A 7315-nucleotide genomic window follows, 5' to 3' on the forward strand; every position below is an offset into this window, starting at 1 on the left:
TCTAAGTGTTGTTACAGTGTTTGTGCTTAACTCCTCTTTGCAGTATCAAGGGACTACAGGTAGTAGCCAGGGAGGATCCTGTAATTCTCTGAAGACGCCTCCCTCTCCGTAGCCTTGAGCAACACTTCACATAAGAGCACCAATCGACCTGAAGCCAAGGCTGTACCTTTGGACAGTAGTGCTGCTGAGTGCTGCACACATATGGTCATAAAAGAAGAATGCATACATTGATAAACTACAAACTGTCTTGGGCTCCGCTCAACAGGATCAGTTGCATGTTGAATGACCGCAAAGATGGATGTTTTATTTTCTATAATATTCCAAAAGGAAAAAAAAACAGGCCTATGCAGACATTTTAAGTCTGTGCTATTCCTGGGTTTATACAGTAGTGACTGTTTTTTACATAGTCTTGTTACTTGTTTTAATGAGGTAAGTCTGTATTTGCACAATGTACTTACAACCAGTTGAACTGCCAAACTGTTTTGTTTTTTTATTTCGTGATGTATTGGTGCATGAGGTCATGGTTTGGTGGGATATCTTCTCCTCGTTCGATTCTGTTTCTATTTTTGGGAATAGGATGTGTTGTTATGTCAGTTGATGTACAGTGACGGTTGATTTCTAGACTGAGTATCTGTAAGAAAAATGTGTTAAATGTTATCAATAAATATCATTCCATTAAAAAAACAACCATTGTTTATCTCTGCCAGTAGATGAGTTGTGTTTTATTTCTTCATTTAAGGAAATATAAAAAAAAAAAAGAGTTTGAATTACAGCCAAACGTTAAAGTAGTAGTAGTCGCATGTCAATTACATTACTGTTTAAATGAGAGGTATTGGACGTGAATACCATAAAAAGACAGCCAAGTGGCAAGAGGTAAGAAAGGCTGTTTGTGTGAGCATTATGTGAGCAGATTATGAAAGCCTGTAGGCTCAGCACAGCACAGAAATAAACTGTTGCCAAATTAGCAAAAACTCTAAACAGTTTGGAAAACAGGGCTTGGACATGCCTTATCACAGCACACAGCACTTGCAGTTTGCATTCAATTTAAGCTTAGACTATTGACTTGATTGGAAGCACGCAAATGTGTTGGCCCTTATTTGGCAAGATGTTAGCTAGCAGTAAACTGTTGGATTCAAAAAGAACATTCAGATGCAGATGGATGGTACAGCGTGTTCTTTGGCCCTGTTTTTTTTTTTTTATCAAACAGGAAGTGATATTTAATTTGTTATATCATGTTTTTGTATCCAGGTATCTGACTCATTTGCTCACTGGGGAAAGTTTTATTTTTTTTAAATTAAGAACAGTCAGTTCCCCTCATACACCTTTCTGTTTCTCTTTACTTAAATATCTTACAGCAGCACTTCTCTCTACAGTGCACATAGTGATGTTACATCGATTTCTGCTGTTCTGTTTGACTCATGTGTTGGTGATAGGCCAGCCCTGGCAGTGAGTCAAAGTTACAATAAAATTTTGGAACTGTGATAAAATGGCTATCATGACGTACATTATTGTGTATACCAATTTAGTTGAGAATCAAAACTGCAGTAAGCAAAATCCTCAGAGCAGTTGTATTTTCCAAACAACCAGGAGGCAGATAATTTAAAATACTGTAAGCCATTTGCCATTTCATCATAATTTTGTAAACATTTATAGAGATAGACATTTCGGTGTAATGTGTTGAAGTACATGATGATTATGATACATGATCTATGACGGCAGGTTAGTAGCAGATAAAGATTTATTGTATATGTTTAAAGTCAAGATTTTACATATATGCCATATGAAATATATTTTTTTCTAAATTAAGATGAAAGCGACAGGACGAACAAAAGCAGCAGTGACTGTCTTGCCTTCTAATAACACCCAGCACTTCATGTTGGATAATATGTATCCTTAGGCAAGAGAAGCTAAAGCTGATAATGATTCATTTTTAATCTACTGTATCTATGTAGGAACATAATGTGCCATATCATGTAACTTCCATATCATTAAACATTTGAGAGGAATGCTCTGATGTACTTGAAAGAAACTGTGATCAGATAACTGGTTTGCTAGAGTTTGCCTACCAAGTTAAAAGTGAGGTACTTAAAGGTTTGCTGTACATTGTTGTGTTTTACTCCAACCTGAATGAGGATCTTAAAAAGATTAAGATGAGATGATTAAATACATTGAAAAAAAAAATACTTTCTTAAATTATTAACAAAGTTAACCTTTTTTTTCATTTCTTGAAGTGGTTGCTCATATAATAAAAACACTGTACACACAGTATAAAAAATATTTTTTTTCCTCACTTTTTTATGTCACGCTTTCATCGCCTTAAAGCCCTGGGAATAAAGTATTTAACTACCTATTCTGTGCACTACAAAACGTCAAATAACAGAAGCAATGCCATTTCCTTGGAATTTAAATGTCTACCTGACCACTGTGCTGTTCCATCTGTCACTCTCATACTGTGGATATGATATCTCGAGGGGGTTTCCCTGAACGCTTCTATCTATGGATGGTTTGATGTTGTAGGGCTCCAGATGAATAATGCAGCTTTTCTTAATATGAGCCTTCAGTTGCTGCCATCCGGTTAATAACCATGACCTTGTCTACTTACTGTGTCTCTGATTATACCTTTGTGTGTGTGTGTGTGTGTGTGTGTGTGTGTGTGTGTGTGTGTGTGTGTGTGTGTGTGTGTGTGTGTGTGTGTGTGTGTGTGTGTGTGTGTGTGTGTGTGTGTGTGTGTGTGTGAATCTAATGGAATATCATCTAAAAAAAGAGAAAAGGAGAAGGTGGGTGTGGGCTGTCATTGCAGAGACAGAGGTGTGTGGGTTGCTTGTTAAGGTCTTGTTAGTGGGCGCTGTGTATGACACATTTCTAGTAGGCTGTACAACTGTGATCCAGCAAGGTGGATGGTAACATGTAGGGGTAGATGCACTCTTTTCACAAATCATCTTACTTGGTGGTATAATTATCTGTCTGACCTTTACTCTATGGCACAAAGACAAAGCGTATCTCCTTTGAGAAGTCAGTATGGCTTCTCACGTGCAACAACTGAACTGAATGAAATTAGGACTCCTTTTGCCGTCCCAATTCTCAATTTTTAAAACCCACTTTTTTCACAGAAGAGTGATATTTATATATTTGCATAACTCTAGGTCTATGCAGCCATCTGAAATGGCTTACCTGGTTTAGCAACTAATCTCTGCATATTGCACTAAATATCCAAAAGTAGGCAATCTGCAAATAAGGATGAGTCAAATCAACCCTATGGGGAGCAGCAATGCAACTCCTAATCCACTTCATCTGAAGACATAAGTGGAGTGGAAGAATATCTTATTACATGCTACAGTTCATAATATATTCTAATGATATAATATATTTAAGCATTATATTACATTAATTAAAATCTAAGTTGACATGCTGCTTGCTGTAGCTTCATATTTAGTCTACAGACTTGTATATACCTTTTCATCTAACTGAGCAAGGAAAGAAAACAAGAATACCATCTAGTTGTCAGTCTTACATTCCTTTTTACCCTTACTTGTGAATAAGAAATTGCCCGACAGCTGGATTCTAGCGATAGCTTTGAGATATCGCAAGAATCGCGGGATCACATATCACACGAAAATCCATCTTCTCAAGCTTCAGATTCTAAACCCTCACCTATGTGAACAATGGTCTAAGACTTGGAGGTGAGATTTCCATCCAAGCTTCAACATGCTCTGTAAGCTGCTCCAGGGCACAAAGCTCTTATGGTATACAACATGTATACTTATGTATTTATATATACAATATTTCTGAGCTGCAATTGCCTTGTGTATGTAATAAAGCTGGTAATGTCAAGATTGGACACACACTGTAAATGCAACCATGACTGCTTCTGCTAATCCTGTGCATTGTAGCCTGCAACAATCAGAGGAATTCATTAATATGATATACTATGAAAAAAAAAGACATTACAGAATTTAATTGCCTTACTGATTAAATTATGCAGAATTACAAGAGGAAAGCTAATGTTTCAAATATCAGCCTTTTTCAAAACCTGTGTTTATAGATAAGAGATTTGGGGAGGTTCAAAGGTCAATAATTTGAAACTTTCACTGCAAATTACATCTGTAACAGATTTGAGAATGTATCGCGATGGGCAGTATGCTTCTCTTTTACATTTTGTCGAGGTTTTAAGTGTCTTGTTATCCACACACTATTCAATGATGTGTTGCAGTTTGCTGGTCTAATTATGCTGGTGTTTAATTACTTTTGTGAAAAGGAGACTGTCGACACATTCAATATTTAAACTGGTAGATTTGGTTACATAATACAGTAACAACACCGAATGTAATAATGCATATCTCATTTAACATATTCTTTCTTTATGCAGCTGGCTTAAGATCTAAAAAATTCAGTCTTATTCCAGATATATCTTCTCTTGGGTGTGAATGTTATGCAGAAGATGGGTTGTCATCTTCGATTTGTGCCCCCCTTAGCTATGTATTACAGTGTCCTACATTCAAATACACTAAACTGAGATAGTAAAACACCTCAGACCCCTTAAAAATGCTACGTAGGTGCTATTTCTTTTCAGTAGAACAATTCATTGCACTTGCTTTCCCTCTGCACATGTGGGCATTAGTGGTTGAACATGAATTTGACATGAACTAATACTAAATAGGCTACTGGAACGTCAGCTAGACCGTGTGTTAATAAAATATACAGTGAACTGAACCAAACATTAAAATTCCATATTCTTATTTTATACTCTGTTCCCAGATCATAAACTCATTTTGATTAGAATCAGTTTTATCTCAGTTTCTGAGCCTAATCCTTATACTCAAAGTTACTGTTAGGGACTTTTACCTGCTTATGAAACAGTGTCAATGAAATACTGCTGCCTCTATATGACCTAAATTGTAAACAAGACCATCTTTGTGAAGATTGGCTATTTCTATACACAGTCGTTAGTTTTAATACTTGTCACAGGTGCCACCGGTTTGGACAAAATCATCTTCAAGATATAGAGACAAAGGTCTCCCAGTTGGTAAGTGTCACAATACACAGCAGGCCTACACATACAGGACTTTAAGTATGCTGTTATTTTCTGCCATTACACCGAGCTAACAAATGAGTAATTCTTTTGAAGACATTGTATCCCAATTGCAGGGTACAGAAATGTTTCCTGGTCTATATGAGTTCAATTTTTCTCTTTGTCCTTTCTCTGGATTTGGATGGTGGTATTTGCTTTTGACCAGGGAAGTGACCCTTTATAAACCTCAAGGCAGGACTATGACCTCCTGGTATCTAACATCTGTGCTCTAGGGAGTCAAAGACTCACAAGCAGAGCAGTGTGTATAATAATCAACTGCATTTTACTGTACTACATGTACTTTGACAAGGCGCTTAGCGGAAACATAGCTGAGCTGACTGATATTGTAGATAAATAGATAATAAGCATCTACAAAATAAATCCTACATATACAAAGTATATACTGCACATAGTTTATTTAAATGTATTCACATTCTCAATAAGTCTGACATTAAGCTTAAACTTGTATTCAATATCCAGAGAAGGGAGAAAATGAGCAACAGTTGTGCTTGCAGTGGTGCAAATAATCACGAACAGATATCAAACTATCTACGAACTGATCTCTTTATCATTTCAGCAGCATAGTTATGCTTTTTTTTTTATGCAGATATGTTTTTTCTTGCCTAGTGATGCACCCTGTTGGCCATACTGTATATGACAGGGCTCAGTTTATGGACTAAATCACAACATAGAAGTTAATTTTGATAAAAGTGAAGTCAAATCAATTTATACAACCCAATATCCCCAGATCAATAAATAGAAGGTAAGGTCAAGGAGGTTGCTTCCCGGCAAATGTGCAGTAACCCTCCAAAAGAGAATGGATGAACGAGTACTAACTCATAACCGATTGATTCATGTTTTAAAAGAACAAATTAATTAGCTGTATCTCTCCCATTGTGATTGATATGAGCTTTAACAATGTCTCTTAAATTGATTGTGCAATTAGCACTTCCATTGTATTTTATAGCGTCCACAGTAAAATGTGTAGAAAAACTAGGCAGCAGTGCTTTTAGTGTTGAAATAAAGTTTCTCTATAGAGATTTGAAAGGTATTACAACAAAGGAGTCTTGAATCTAAATATCATTATCATGTAATTTCTAATCAGATAACATGCAGACTTTTTAGTGAGCAGAACTCATGGACTTTTTTTCCAGTTTTAGTACAATGCCATTTGAACCCACATGGAGTAATGATAAGTGAAAAGCAGATAAACTTGTCTTCATATAAACTAATAACAATGACACATTACATTATTGGCTCAATCACTACAGATAGATGTTCTCTTCAAGTGACAGTTGATCATTGCCCCAAGGAAAGCTTCACATCCCTGTGTCCCTGCAATATCCTCCTGATGCTGTCTGGTTACAGCACAGTAACAATACAACATAGTAGCATACAAGTATCAGTATATCCGTTAGATTTCTTGTCAGGACTGTTTTTATCTTATTTGAGTCACTGAGTCATCAGTGAGAACACTGACTCCAAAATCAAATCCATGAGTGAAATATTACCAAACTCCAAGCTCTTATGGGTGTGACTCAGCTGCTGCTTTTTCCAGCTTCAGTGTGCATTGCTTGTCATTATGAAGTTTCTCCTCTGTCATCAGTGTCAATCAAATTTGGGTTACTATGGTGCAATGTCCTGATGTGACCTCTGTGGCTCCGTCAAAACTGTTGGATTTGAGCTAAACATATAGTTATCATCACTTCCACCACTTTGTTTTTTGCACTGACTGGTCAAAATTCATTCATGATGGTAGTTGATGTGGAGTGAAAGTGTATACAAATAAACAATGACCACTCAAAGAAACAAAGAAGCAAACTATTCTAAATATGTGCTTTGGCCTCGTGTGGATAACAGCGCTTACAATGGGCATGGCTCTGGTCATAAAATGAGAGGGGAGTTGAAACCCAAAAGCCACATTCAGGAGGTTATTTACTCTGAAGTCACTCAGATGTCAGGACAGCTGCTGAAGCCTTGCTGTAAAAGGATCTAAGTGTTACAAGAAAGGGCAATAGTCTGCAACGCTCTGTGTTTCTGTTGAAGATCTCCAACTCTTTGTGATTTCACCAGCTAACACTCTTCTTCAAAACAGTGGATGAGGATCTCTTAGTGTTGCTTTATAAGTTGGTTGCCATGGCGTCAAATGCCAGCCACATGTTGGAAGCTGCCTTGGAGCAAATGGATGACATTATTGCTGGTAAGAGTTTCTGTTTCACTATCAGACCTTCAATAGACTGCCCAGTT

Source organism: Anoplopoma fimbria, chromosome 2 (genome assembly GCF_027596085.1).
Source record: "Anoplopoma fimbria isolate UVic2021 breed Golden Eagle Sablefish chromosome 2, Afim_UVic_2022, whole genome shotgun sequence".
In the NCBI taxonomy this organism is placed as follows: Eukaryota; Metazoa; Chordata; class Actinopteri; order Perciformes; family Anoplopomatidae; genus Anoplopoma; species Anoplopoma fimbria.